Genomic DNA, 15,467 nt, shown 5'->3' on the forward strand with positions numbered 1-15,467 from the left:
TTCTTTATCAACAGTGTTATTCACATGTACTTTGGTAAAGATGCATATGATTTTTTTCTTTTTTTTTTTTTTTAATACCTGAGGGCAAATGGAAAATTGATTGACTCAGTTGCAGGAAAGCCGTTTGACATTGTAACTGAAACGAACCTAAAATAAACTTAATTCGGTATAATATCAAATTATTTCACATCAAGATTTTATTCACTTTTTCAGTATTTCATCCCTAACATAATAAGAGTCGCAGTACGAAAAAGGTGCCACCCAGTCCACGTCCTCAAGACATGTTTGGCCAAATTAAGTAAACAGTGGAAGAGGATGCATAAGGCGACTCTTAAGAAAGAATGTTAGTGCTCTACATCACAACTCCTTTTTGGGCTTCACCTTACCAGCTGTTTTGTCTTATATACACAATTTTATACTATATGCAACAGTATCATATATACTTCTACTTTCATATTTATATTGTTAATGTAAATAGCAGTAATACAAAATATAAATATCAATATTGAAATACTTGTATATTCTTTGCAGTTTCAATCAAATCAAAAGGACAGGTAATCGGGGATATGAGCCGTCTTACGCATCCTTTTGCATTGTTTGCTTAATATATGACCAAACATGTCTTGAGGATGTGAACTGTGGCACCTTTTACGTACTGCGAGCAGTGGCGGTTTAAGTGGGTAGGCCGGGTAGACCAGGTAGGCACGGGCCTACCCAAACATTTTGAAAAATATATAAAATCTAAAAGATACAATAAAGAGTAAATATATTTTATACTTTTTATATTAATGGTAAATAATTATTTAATAAACAGCATGAACCACTACTGTAAAAGTAATTTTCTATTGTTATTAATCAATCAAATGTGATTATGTATCCATACCTGAGGGAGCGGGTCTACCAAAAATTAAAACCCTAAAGCCGCTCCTGACTGCGAGCCTTAGCATGTTCGAGGCGAACTACTGGAAAACAATAAAATTTTGTTGTGAAATGACTTGATAGTTTGTTTTATCTTCGTTTCAGCTACAATGTCAAACGGGTTTCTTGCAGTTGAGTCAATCGATTTTACATTTCTCTGCCGGTAGCTTTTTTAAAAATCACATTCATTTTTACTGAAATAGATGTGAATAACACTGTCAATAATAGAACTGTATCTAGTCATTTTTCCGAGAACAAGTATAATAACATCTAAAATTTATGATAAAACTTAAATAAATAGTTATTCTTCTTACAGAATCTGTTACAATTACTAAAGGAAAATTATGTTGAAGAAATCCCTCCCTGCACAGAATTCCTCGTCTCGAAAGATTAGGCAGAACGGGAATTCCCGTTCTGCCTAAAGGTAGGATCATTTAAACTATTTTCTACAAAGTGCTGGAGAGCATTTAAGCAAAACGAAAACACACCATTAAAAATCTTGCTATTTTGTTTTTTAAAAGATTTTGAATTTTTGTTTTTAAGTGCCAATAGAATAAAACAACTTACTTTCGACAAGATAAATTTTCAAACAAAGTACGCAACGCAAGATTGAATGGAAATCAACCTTTACACGGCTGTGATTGTCACAACAACGTTTCATCAATCGATTGCCAACGATTTCATCTCAACGTCACTCCAAGCATGAGAAAGTCGACGCTAATTGGCTCTGGCTGAGGAAGGAAATGCAATGCAATTGTTCGTTGCATCAACGAATTTTAAATTTTGGAAAAAAAAAAAAAAAAAACGATAATTGTATACGAGCTTAATGCAAGATTGCACCCCCCCAGATTTTTTGAACACCTCCCTAAGTTCAAAATTCTGCATAAATCAGTTACTTTGTCATACAGGTTGAGGTATCGAATTACTGTAAACAGCATTATCTTCTTCACATCTACTGAGTGAAGTGCTTATCTAAGCCATTTTTCGGTATACTTGCTTTTGAAAAGTCAAATTGTCAATTCTTTGTATCTTGATTCGTATTCGTTCGATATCCGTGATATGAACATAGCACTAGACACTAAAGTTCTTTGGATGAACATTGCCCCGTGTTATACTTGCGTTGCTCTAAAGCGTCTGTTTTAACGGAGGAGGATACGAGCATTTTGAATAACATGGTCTGTAGGTACCAATTGTTGAATGGAGATAAGCCTCAAGTTGTAGACGTAGAGCCCTTTCGCACTCGATGAAAACTTTGGATTTCTTGCTCAATATTGCAGATAGGAAGAATACAGCTCTCAGCGGTGACTATATGCCTGAAGATTTGAAATCAGGTGAAAACTCAAAATCTTCAAAAATTAGATATAGGGCGTTCCTGCAGTAAGAGATTCAATTAATAGGGTCAAATCTTTGTTTCTTAGGTTTATTTTCCTTTATTTCAAATTCAAGAACTCCTGAGGGAAAAATGTCGGTTGCACAGTTGACTTTACGTATGACTACGTACCACAGGCAGTTCGACGGGGTTTTCAAAATTGAAGGAAAATTCGAAGCAAAATATTTTTTCATGTGTCTTCAGAGATCTGTCGCCCCGACAAGTATTCTCTTCAACACTTCATTGGCTGTCTCAGTTTAGCTGAAGCGGGCTGTATGACGAAAAGTTAACGGCATGAAAATAGTTTCCTATCTTTGTGTTACTCAGCCGTTTCATTGAAAAGTGTAGGTGTTTAGTATTTTGTGTTTCATTTCCAAAATTTCGAATGAAAGATGGGAAAGTTATGAACACCCTTAAGAAAAAGACATGTCCAGTCTGTGGCTGATTGAATGCAGTTTTTTTTTTCTTTAACGTCCCTCAATTAGTATGTTTAGGCTAAAAGAGACTGGTGATTATTGTAAGTGATTGTGAATGAATGTGCTAAGAATTGGGAAAACCCACGGATACGTCGAGTTGCCCACAACTCACATGAGTTTATGCATTGAAGCACCCCGCTTCCCAGAGGTGACCATTCTACCAGTTAATCTTGCTCCCCATATGTGAACCTCACGAAGAGGTTAGTGACCTGCAGCCCACAGCGAGATAGGTATTTCATCATTTTGTTCAGTGTTTTCCCAAACGAAAGTTCAACTCTGATCACTAGGATTGTTTTGTGCACAATACTACACGCAGACAGCACAGTAAGATAGCCTTTCATATTTTCATTCTGCCTTTTGGCACCAGCAATGTTACTAGCCTGTATGTAGAAGCAAACGAACCATAGCGTGTCGTCACCAGAGACTTCTAAGTACACAGCTCATGTGCGTTCTATTTCATGAGGACTACTTTCAGCTTTTCGAACTACGCACACGGTGCATTCGTGCTTACGAGTCTCTCACAGCGGATGAATTTCTGTGGAGCCGCAGTGGCTTAGTTGTAGAGCGTTCACCTTTGGTGCATGGGATTCTTGGTTCAATCACAGCTCGCGCCAAGTGAACTTTGTGGTACACACAGTGTGTGGGTTTTCTCGAGGTTTTCTCGTTTCCTCCCACTTTCTTTGTCACTATTTCATTCACTTATCATCACCGTCTACTTTAGCCTAGCCAGCATAAATGTGGGACGTAAAACTTTATGACGGCCTCCGAAGAATAACCTCCCCAGTTACTTTTTCAGACAGGAAGACAAAAATGATAGAAGGAACTAAGTCTAGGGAGTATGGTTGATAAGAAATACTTTCAATGTTTCTGCGGGTCAAATGTTGCACAAGTGAGGGCATGCGTTGTCTGTGAAGGCGTTAACTAGAAATGATGCAGTTCCGGTCTTTTAGGAAAAAGTAAAAGAAGAATAAGTAAAGGACTAGGGAGAATAAGAACAAACAAGAACGCAGAAGCAAGAACGAGCCAAACAAACTTTTAATACCTGTCAACAACCTTCGTGTTTAGAAGGACTTCATGTTTATATACCAATGCACAAAATTTCCAGTCGCCACTGGCGACTGGAAGTTTAGAGCTGGCGACCAGTGTTCAATAGGAATGGTTTCTGCCTAAACTCACAGGGCTGCGAAGTTTTGTTTCGCATGAAAATAATTGTCACTGAGTGAGAAAAAACACGGAATGTGAAGTCTTTAAAACGGAGATTTTACACACTGATGTAATCTTTTTCTTTGTCAAACCAAAAGCAGTGTGTGTGTGGGGGGGGGGGGGGATTTTTACGTGAGAGATACTGGCGACTATCATATTTGGATTGGCACTTGCATCTGAGTTTGCGCCTTTTTGTATGCCATTTCACGACAATCAAGAACAAACATCACTTTTCCTGTCGACCGAACAAACAGTTATAATTACTAGCCCATTGCGCTAGTACGCTTTTTTTTTTTTTTTTTTTTTTTAAAGTTAACTGACTCACCGAACGTGTCTCAATAACTTTCTTGAAATGCTTACTACTAATTTTACTTGCTGTATTCGTTTAACTTGCTTTTTCCAATTACCTAGAACGACAGGAACACGAACACAGAAATATCAGGGACAGTTAAAATCACAAGGGGTCTCCCACCGCAGGGTTGGACCCACCTGAAAAAAACCCACTTTAAAACCCACCTGGGTTTTTGAGCTATTTGTTAGTATATTATTGATACAACGAAGGCGATCACATTGAAAGTGATTTTTATCAGATTTTAGACGTTCCTTGGGCGAATTAGGGGCTTTCACGTTAAGGTATACAACAACATTCAACATAAGACCTTTATAAAGTTCTGAATGCACTAAATGAATTTAAAAAAAAAAAAAAAAAAAAAAAAAAAAACAGCTTCAGATAGTTATAGAACAAATTAATGTATGGATTATGCTTATAGCCTATTTGAAGTAAAATAAGCAATTTTGTACTTTAGAAAATATTTTCCGTGCATAGTGTGCTCGTCGACTTGGCGACCGAGGTACATTATCACTCATACGTTTGACGGGTTTAAGGTCATAGGTGCCGGTACTAATAGTACATATGTAAATACATTAGTAAAACTATTAGTATTATTTCTTACCTTTGATGTAAAACACGAGTTTCTTCAAATAAAATTTGGTTTTCTAACAATAACAGTTTAGTACAGTTGTTTGTTGCTACTCTTCATTCTGTGGAATCAACACCAGCAACAGCGTAAAAATTCTTGTCAAATTTGAGAAGATTAATGCTCGAGGTTCCGAAGACTATGTAACGCTTACTATTTTAAGTGCTGAGTTCAAATTTCCCTACTAGTGGAAGTTTTGATGTACACGCCGTGAAAGAAGTGCTCGGGGAATTCCCGAATTAAACGAAGAAGGATCAGAAATGAATACTTCAACAATAAAACTATTTATTTTACGCTTAAACCTGCCATACATCCCGTAAAAAGCGGGACAGTCCCGTTTTTGGGCCCGAGTGTCCCGCATCCCCGTAAATTTAGTCGGGACAGGGAAATGTCCCGTACTTTAACTCCGTTTTATTTCTGCTATCAATATCAGCTTATTCGAAAAGTGAAAAACAAAAAATTCTGACATTGGCTGGGAATCCTGTAATTAGTGAATGTACAGTAGCTGTTGCATGTAACAGTTTCGAGGATGTTATTACACCACCCTGCTCGACTTGATAGCGAGCGAAATTTGCAATGCTACTTTTTCCATTGCACTTGATGGAAACTCAGATACTCTCCGGAACATATAAAAAGAAAAAAAAAAATGGCTTTGAGTGTTTCTACATTTACAAACACAGGGAAGATGACTGACTTTTTCTCCAGCAACACATTAGATAAGTTAACAAGAATTATTATCTTTTTCAGAGGCTAGGGGCACAGAATTATGCTTTGGTCCAGGTCTTAGAAAAGTGTAAATCTGGTCCTGACAATTACACACGACACAAGGAGAAAAATCAGCTTTTCATCAGATTAAACTGACGAACGTAATTTTGGTAAATACAGCCATGTAAATAAATATTGCTAAACGCGCGAAGAATATTGAAGGTAGATTGTACCACTGATTTAAATAATTTGCATATTGTTTTCCTGTAAAGCATTTTTATAGCATATCTTAAGTTTTTAAGCATTTTCAAACTGTACAATTAATTGCAGGGTACGAACAGCGAAAAGCAGCTGCTGCTTAGTGAACTTTGGCCTATTATATTCTTGAAAAAATATAAATAAAATGTTTTAGTTTTAGTCTCACGGTTATGCCTCCTATGCTCAAGGTGACGGTGATGAGAAATGAATAAAATGATGGAATGAAGAAAGTGGGAGGAAACGTGAGAATCCCGAGAAAACCCACGCACAAGGTGTTTGTCCACCACAAAGCTCACTTGGCGCGAGCTGGGATCGAATTAGGAATCCCATGCACTAGAGGTGAACGCTCTACCACTGAGCCACCGCGGCCTATTATACTTTTGTTCATAACCAGACTACAGTTCATTGCATTGTGTTGGAAAGTTGAGGGGGAGATCTGAGGTGTCCCGTATTCCCATGGAGAAAACATGGGAGGTTTATTTACGCTGGAAGATGTTAATTTCATACAAGACATTTTAAAACATCATACAACATGAATTGTATCTTTGTTTTAAATTAATAGACCCCTTTTGGTATTCATATTTGGCGAACGTCAGTCAGGCTTCTGGATGACTTCATCTACATTTATTCGTTTGTCTGCCAAGCTCCTTCATGGCTATGCGGTTAGTGTACGCGTCTTCGGCGTGGGACCAGGGTTTGCTTCTCGGAGGGAGCTCATGTGGTTCGGATTCCACGTTAATCAGTAGGTCCCGTCTCATATAGCCTCGCTGCTGAAAGGGGCGTTAAACACAAAATCAGCTCAATTCGTTTGTCTTCCTCTACCACACACACTACATGGTACAACTTTCGGCCTTTTAAGTTAAAAGTTTCAGAGTACAAGCACGAAACACTGTAAATTTCTTGTATAAATTTTGGCGGTATACCAACGTAAAATATCAAAATGGCGGCCATGTTTTCAAACAGCGAGTATCCACGCTACGAAGCACAATTTTCAGTCTTTTAAATTGAAATTTTGACGGTGGAAGCACGAGATATGCTAAATTTGCTGTATAGATTTTCTCGGCGATCGAATGTAAAATTTCAATATGGCGGCCACTTTTTTCAAAACAGCAGTGAGTAGAAAACTGTTGCAAGTTGTGACAATGACAATCTTGAAATATAAATCACATTTTAACACTTTTACCCCAAAGACATTGAAATATTTCGAAAAAACCCGATTAAACCCGAAAAAACTCAATTAAACCCGAAAATACCCGAAAAAAACCATATGGGCCCAGGTGGGTTGGGCTTTTTCAAAAAAGCCCAGGTTTTTTCAAACCCTGTCCCACCGGGAATCGAACCCGGGACCACGCACACCAAAGGCGCATGTACTAGCCACTAGACCAGCGACGAGGGCATACGCTCGGCCACGAAGACCGCCAGTAGCAGTCATTTGATTTCTGCTGTATTTTTAGATGCTACGTGGCAAGAAATTAACCAAATAACCAGAACCGCATATTAACTCTATCAGTAGAGTCAAGCGTGATTTAAAAATGTTTCTGAACACCGGTGAATTTATCTGCGTTTTACTTTCAAGGCCTCCACTTCCCTTTTTCATTTGTTTTTGTTTACTTACCTGAGATGAGTACCTTTATGTGAAAAAAGAACTTGAGGCATTTTTGGATATTGATATTTGTAATTGTAATAATAGGAATAGGAATTATACTACTACTTGCTTTCCAGACTGAGAGTTTTTAGAGGAGCTAACTACAGGAAAAAATACATTTTGAATCATTGTAATATATAAATTATTATATAAAAATGAATGTAACTATGTGTTCCTAATCATTACGACCAAATTACAGTCAAATGAAATGAATTTTGGTACATAGTTAGGCCTTAATTCAAACTTGGATGTTTTCATATTGCTTTCATTATAATAATATCCTAAGGTATAGTGGGGATCCGAATTTTTGCGAAAAAAAATTGAGTATTTTACAAGCCGTTCAACTTACGGAGCTGAAATTCAGTATATTAACTCTTTATTGAAAATGAACAGAACGTCTCCTAGCATTTTTTAAACTTCTTTATGGGGAGGAGCGGCACTTTCTATATATCGTAAATTGATAGTGGGTTAGTTTGTAAAAATAATTGAAAACTATCGATATTAGTTGAGACACACATAAAACAGTGCTTCGCATCATATATCCATATATGCTTACCATCAGGGGTGGATCCAGGACGCACTTCTACGGGGGCGGTGGGTTGTAATACTGCTACTTAGAGCTATTTTTAAGAGCTCCGACTTCTGGGTTTTATTTATATATAAAATAAGAAAGTTTCTGAGGGGCAATCGGCCCCTGCTAATCATACGCTGTCTACTATAATAATTGCTGAAGCTTGTTTTTATTATATGGAGCGCTTAGAGCAGAGGGCAATCAACCCATAAAGTTGTGAGAAAAATAGACATAAAATTTGAAATGTAAGCTTCTACACGTTGGTCAACTTACCTTGATTTGGGACTTTAAAAATTTCATCCGTTTTTCCACTGAAAAAATATCTATAATTCAACAAGGAAATAATTAGACTATGATAGTTTAATTGAAATTCATCGTAATTTTATCCATGACAAACACTTCACCATTTTATATCGTAAAGGTCAGATCCATCGTTATTGTAAATCAGAGCAGTGCTTGAGCGATTGAAGGTAGAAATTCAAACTCCGATTAGTTAAAATTTCTCAACCTGGTTGTATTACAAATGTATACTCTAGTCGGTAAAGAGGCCGTGGATCGTGTGTCAGAGTTGATGACAATGTGTTTTTGGCGGGTCAGTGGTTCATGGATGGTGGGTCATAGTGGGTCACCGTGGGTGCTGTCGGTGGGTCGTTTGTTAAATTTTAATTGATCCATGCCATCTCTGGGTTAACGTGTGGGTTCGGTTTAAACTTGAAACAGAATGTCTCCATTTATTTCGGAAAACGAACCGTAATTTGGTTCAATTTTGTTTGAAAACAGTCACTATATTGCCCCTTTCCAGCATATCCTTATATATTTTGGAAAAGTTCCAAATGATATGTACTGGTTTCGTTTTAGGTTAAGGTATTATGAGTCTGCTGTTTCATTTGTGAATGGAATTACGATTCTCCATGTTTTTTTTCTATATATTTTTTGTGAAAACACGTTAATGAGCAATAGAAAATACAACTGTTTTTTCGGATCTGAATGAACGTAAAGATTACATTTTCAAGCTGTTAACCCAAACCAATGTCCTACGATTATGGCTGTTAGGTTGAGGAAGACTATCATTAGAGCAAGTGAATTATGATGAACGAACTGGTGGAATGAAAAAGTGGGAGTGTCACGAGAAAACTCACGAGCACGATGTTGCCCGTCTCAAGCTTACTTGCCTTGGGAACGAACGAGGTACCCCACGTATCAGATAGTTTAGTAGGCGGGGTCTGAGTTTTGATTTCCGGTGTGAGATACCTTGAAATATGAAATGTCCTCGATGTATGTGTTCGTGTCCCTGTCCTTCAAGGTTACTGGAAATAACTGTAAAACGAGAATAACCGAATATAATAGACATAAGTTACGGAGATACTTTCGGTCTTTTTTTTAAATTTAAACTTGAATTCTCTGGACTACAGTATTTTATCACGACCGAAACCAGTGTTTTCGTCGTCAATAGAATATTGGAATCGTAAACGTTTGCAATTTGCTACATGGACGAGCGTTTCTTGACTCTTAATTAAGAAAGCAGTATTAGAGTAGTGGCTTGCGTATTCGTTTCGTGAGTTAGGGGTCCGCGGTTCGATTCCATCCGAGGAAGTTCAGAAAAATTTTATAATTTAGAATGTTGATATTTCTGATGTATAACAACATGAAAAATAGCCAGTTTCTTTCGTTTTTACAAGTTAAGAGTTGAAACGACTTCCTTCACTGGGAAAAATCAAACAACATGACGTCACAGTCTACAATGTCCATTCCTACTGTCTGAAAATTTCTCGTTTCGCAAACAAATCATGAGTAAAAAAGGGCCTTCAGACCTGGTATGAGTCATAAATTTGTCTGAAACGTCACTGTAGAATTGTTTCTAAGTTCTTCCACTCTTACTAGAAATAATAATATTTTCGTTCGCCTTTTTCATCACGTTCCATATATTCGTTCAACCAAAATTGGTAAATAGGAACTATTCTTTTTTATATATTTGTATGTATGCTTTGTTAAAATACCTATATAACGCATACATAATCCAATATCTTTTACCCAAAGAAAGGGCGTTACTACGTATCGTGATGAAGACAAATCCTACTTAGTTTCTGTTAAGGCATCCGAAGATTTGATTTTTATATTGTCAATTAGCTGACACCTTCTTTTCCCCCTCTTTTCCTTCCAAAGTAAGAATTATAAGGCAATTCATCCTTATAGAGGGTCCAAAAATTTCTGTTGATTTTCGTTAACTTCAGTATGCTTATTTGCATTGGAATAAGACGTAATATTGAGGTCTCAAATGTTCAATAATAATAATAATAATAATAATAATATAGAAGACAAATTTCGTATGAGGACAGATTGTATTAAAATCTGTAAAATCGCTTCTAGCGTTAGGCAAAAGTTACAAAATTGTCGGGATTGGAGAGAAGTGTCATGACATACCCTCTACATACGTCCGTACAACTAGCTAAATGTTAAAACGGAAAGTTTCCAGGCAAATTTCATATAGAGAGTAGGGATACTGAACTCGCAAGAGCCGTGAGAAAATTTGTTTTTAAGTAATGGTTAAAGAAGTAAGCTACAGAAGACGTCGATGATGAGAATGAAAGAAACATGGGAATAAAAAAAAAAGTAGGTGGAAGCGGAACCCGGAGAAAACCTACAGACATGGTGTCTGTTCAGCACAATGCCCATTAGGCGAGAGCTGAGTGGAACAGGGAGAACCATTAAATTAACAACACTTCAGTAATAATAAATAAATAATAATAATGATGTTAAAAGTTTTTAAGTTGCCCTAAAATTTGGCAAAACTTACTTAAACATAGGGATTTCGGGAAAAGCGTAATGGTATTACCTGAGCGATAATTAGCTCTTAGCTTTTAATCTTCTACCAGGTTATTATTATTACTATTATGATTGCTGAAGATTTGATAGTTCAAGTATTGCAACATCCGAATATTCAAATATCTGAATATCGTAAAACGTATGTGATCGCCGATAATCGCCATCAAAATTCCTTAGGTTAAAAAAAAAAGAAAAAAAAACGTGGATTCGATCCAAGAAACTCAAGATTACAGGCCAAGCGCTTTGACCACTGAACCACGATCAGTACGCTGTAAATCATTCGTCTTATTCTGGTTAAGTTAGGTTTCTTTGCCTCCGCTTGCAAAGTTGTGTGTTACTTTTCTTCGTTTTAAAAAGTCTTTCGTATTTCTTTTATGATGATATAAGTGAATAATCTTCGGCAAAGTTTATATTAATAACATGAGTTCTTAAACCTTTGGTTCACAGTTTTTTGTCTGCTCCACACACCACACTACACTCCACAAACTAAAGATATGACAGATTTAATTCTCATACTCTGCATTTGTTTCAAAGCAGTCGCCATTACGTGGTCAAATAGTTATGTCCGCCACGATACATGCGCCGACAACATGAATGTTATTATTGTCCTTCTCATACACAAGGTTTATCACACTCAAATTTTTATAATTTTCGGAGATGGTGGAGCAACCACCACTGGACCACTTCGTGTGGATTGACCCAAAGCCCTGGGGAAAGTAATTTTCAATCGCTTGTAACTTTTCTCCTGTTTCAAATATCTTATTCATGGTCGCTGCATTTAAGTCAAATATGGTGGCGTCAAACCTGGGAAAGTAAAAATGTCACGAAATTTCGATGTGCTAAGAATGAGATTTTAAAAATCTTTTAAAAATGAAATTTTTAAACTATTCAAAATACGATTGAGTGATTGCTTTTTAATTGGCAACTACAAACTTAGAAGGTGATCTGCTTAGAAGCTTATGTTCTGCAGCTTTGCGCATTATATTTTGTTTGTTGCTTGTAGAGTGAAGTATCATTGATGTATCAACAACAACAAAATGCAGTTTCGAGAGAAGAAAATGTATCAAAATGTGTAAGAAGCATGGATGAGTATCTTGGTGATAGATGCTGATATTACTGTTAAATTTCTCGCTCGCTCTAGAGCTTTAGTATTATTGATTACTATTGTAAGTTCTTTTAAAACTCATTTTCTGTGTTTATTGTTTATAAATGGTTGAGAAATGGGGTGTAAGCGGTGCTCCCTTGTGAGTACTGAAATGCCAACCTCACTTCCTCGTAGTGCACCATGGAAACTGCATTCGTTGGAATGCAGGCTAACGAGGCTCTGGCGACTGGTCACTCCAGGATAATCAGTGGCTGATAGAAACTAAGTTGTTGTTCAAGATAATTACTTTTTGTTGTTGTTCAAGATAATTACTTTTTGTTGTTGTTCAAGATAATTACTTTTTGCTGCAACGAGTATGTTGCGGGGACAGTTGGGCTTTCATTGCTGTTTCTGGGATATTTATTTAACAGCATCATTGAACTCTGTTAACTTTCCTTACCATGAGAAGGGTAGCACTTAAATGGAACTTATATTGTTGTTTATACTAGTTCAAGCTTCACCTTTTTTTTTTATCTCGACGCTGCTACGACATTTGTTCTGCGTTTCCGTATACAAAAGGTTACCTCGGTTTCAGTGTCATCCAGTTCATTATAGACTTCATCTTCAATTATTTTATGGTTTCTTCTCCCTCGATTAGAAAAAAAAAAAAAAAATACTCGAACACGTAATTGCAACGCCAGTGTTAGCTGTGTTGCGTTTCATCTACTGCCATTGCTTACTGAAATACTTCAGCTGGTCTTCTAGCAGGACGACTAACATTAGTTAGTTACCCATGGTTATTGCTGTTATTTCCGTATGCGTTTTACACATTTAGTAATTCCATTGTATTTTAAGAATCTTAGTCTGCCACGGAAAATAGCACCACTTTCAGGAAATAGTTATACCTAGGTATTTTTAATGCTAGCACTGTTTTACATACATCGTTGATTACACAGCGTTCAAGTGATATTTTAATATTTTCCTAATGTTTGTGTTGTGTTACTACAGTACTTGCAGGAACATTAACCTCCTAAGGCCCAAGATTTTTTAAAAAAGTAATTTCTATTTGTTTTAACGATACTTAGAGTTCTAGACCAACAAAGAAACGCAAAATTTAGGAAATTTTTCAAAAACTTTATTCTGTCACGTGAGACACTATGTAGAGTATTCTCTACATTGGGTCTTTACTTGAAATAGTGCATTATTTTAATATGACCAGAATAAGATGTTTAATATGAGACTTTTAACAAACAATTTTTTTGTTTTCTAAATGACTGTTCAGGTAATTGCTCCAGGCGTATTCACATTTATAAAACATAATACCATCACACTTCTTTTAATATTTTGAACATGTTTATGCCTCTAAACGTGAGAATATTTTTGGAAACACTCTACGAACTATATGTATATAGTAAAGATTATTTTCGGAGTCACCACAATCAGTGACTAACACAACCTTATTGGTTTCTGTGGAATTCCAAGAAACAATTTCTTGTTGGCTGCAAACACAAAAAGACATTACATTCTATACAATACGTTCGGGAAAATTTGTTACATTTCTCATTTCTGCATCTGGGATAGTGCTTAATTTCTCCATTGATAGCCGGCATATGTTTTGCTGCGCAGTCTCTTTTCGGTTTAGGTGGCAATGGACTCATAGGTCTCCCTCTTGCGCGTATTTCTTTATCGTTTTGATTACTTTCGAGAGAACCATCTTCATCAGTATGAATAAGTGTTTCTGCGATATTAATTTTGAAATCCAGAAGAAATCCATTACCTCCTTTTTCGACACTTTATGCTTCTTGCATTCCGTTGTATAAAGAAACCAACTATTTACAACTGCTAAGTCAAACATATGGAAAATCATGCGTATTGTCCATTTTTTTTGGTTCTTGATGACATCCGATAAAATGACAACATGCGATCACATAGATCGACTCCCCCCATGAACTTATTATACTTTGCAACCACTGCAGGCATTGGAACTGAAATGTTTCTGATCCTTCTTGCTCCATCTCTCACATGTGCCGAGTGGTTCAATTCCTGCTTCACTGGATACCAATACAACACTCTTGTTATCATACCATTTAACTGCTGCCAAAGCACCATCACTCCTTACAACCATGTCATGGCTGTCTCTGCTTTCCTTCTTTAGTGTAGTGTCTGATTTGAGGAGACGCTTTGCTTCATTCGGTAGCCTACTTAAGATAATGGTTCCTGTAGATGGCATTTTTTTGCTATTGAGAAAGTCGATTAGTTGTACAGACGTAAAATATCGATCAAAATATAACCTTGTATCAGGAGGAATTGTTTCTATTAACTTTACAACAGAGGCTCCTCCAATGCCAAGTTCGCGAAATTCCTCCGAAAGTGTTCCTTTTCCCTGGTATGGAAAGAAATCAAGTACACAACCATCATCGCTTGCTAGCACGAACAACTTGATGTCAACAGGATTCGGCTTGCCTGGAACATACTGTCTTATTTTAGTTTTACCACTAAATGGTACGATTTGTTCATCAATGCACACATGAGAGCTCCTAGGTATACCGAGACAACCACTTCTGACCCGATCTAACAAAGGTCGTATTTTCCAAAGCCAATCCTTTCGTTTCTCTTCTTTTGAAATGTTACTATCAAACACAAGTTTCAGCCTTGACCTTAGACAGAAAAAACGATTTCTTGAGAATGTATTGCACACAAGAGGAACTTTCGTTGCTTTTTGCCAATACATTCTTAAGTTAGGATAGCCAAGACAAGACATATACATAGACACACCAAATAACTTTTTCACTTCTGTCGCAGTAAGTTTTAATGGAAACGATGACAGTGATAGATGAGTTTGTTCTGTTTTCTCAGCGATAAGATGAAATATTTCATCGTCGATGAACCTTGAGAAGTAAGTAATGGGATCATGGATAGTACTATCATCATCAGAGATGTATGTGTCCGGGAGTTTTGGCTCAAACTTCATCATCTTCCAAATCCGTCGCCTTCCAGTTGAGATATTCTGTGTATCTTCAGTTGATGAAATATCTTCACCTTCTGTTGAACTAGAATATTCGGTTCCAGCATCTTCACATACCCAGTCCTCGTCATCAGATGTGTCTGCATCAGATACATCGGATCTATCCAGAGCATCTAAAATCTCCTCCGGTGTCATACGTTTTCTTCCTGGCCGACTACCTACAAGAAATGGAAAATATTCAAATTAATTAAATTGCTGTCTGACAGTATGGAAAATCAACAGTAACACATGTTAAGAGACATGCAAGAAAACGAACGAAAAAAACATGTGCCCTAAGAATCTAGTAAGCAGTTCAATGACTCGGATGGGAGTCGAATCGTGGGGCTCTTGAACAAGTGATGGTGACGTTAACCATTAACTAGATCCCCGAATATCAGTTTTTATTCTCTTCGTTTTTGAATCTATTTAAAAGC

This window comes from Thermobia domestica, chromosome 7 (assembly GCF_964235325.1).
Source record: "Thermobia domestica chromosome 7, izTheDome1.hap1.1, whole genome shotgun sequence".
Lineage (NCBI taxonomy): Eukaryota > Metazoa > Arthropoda > Insecta > Zygentoma > Lepismatidae > Thermobia > Thermobia domestica.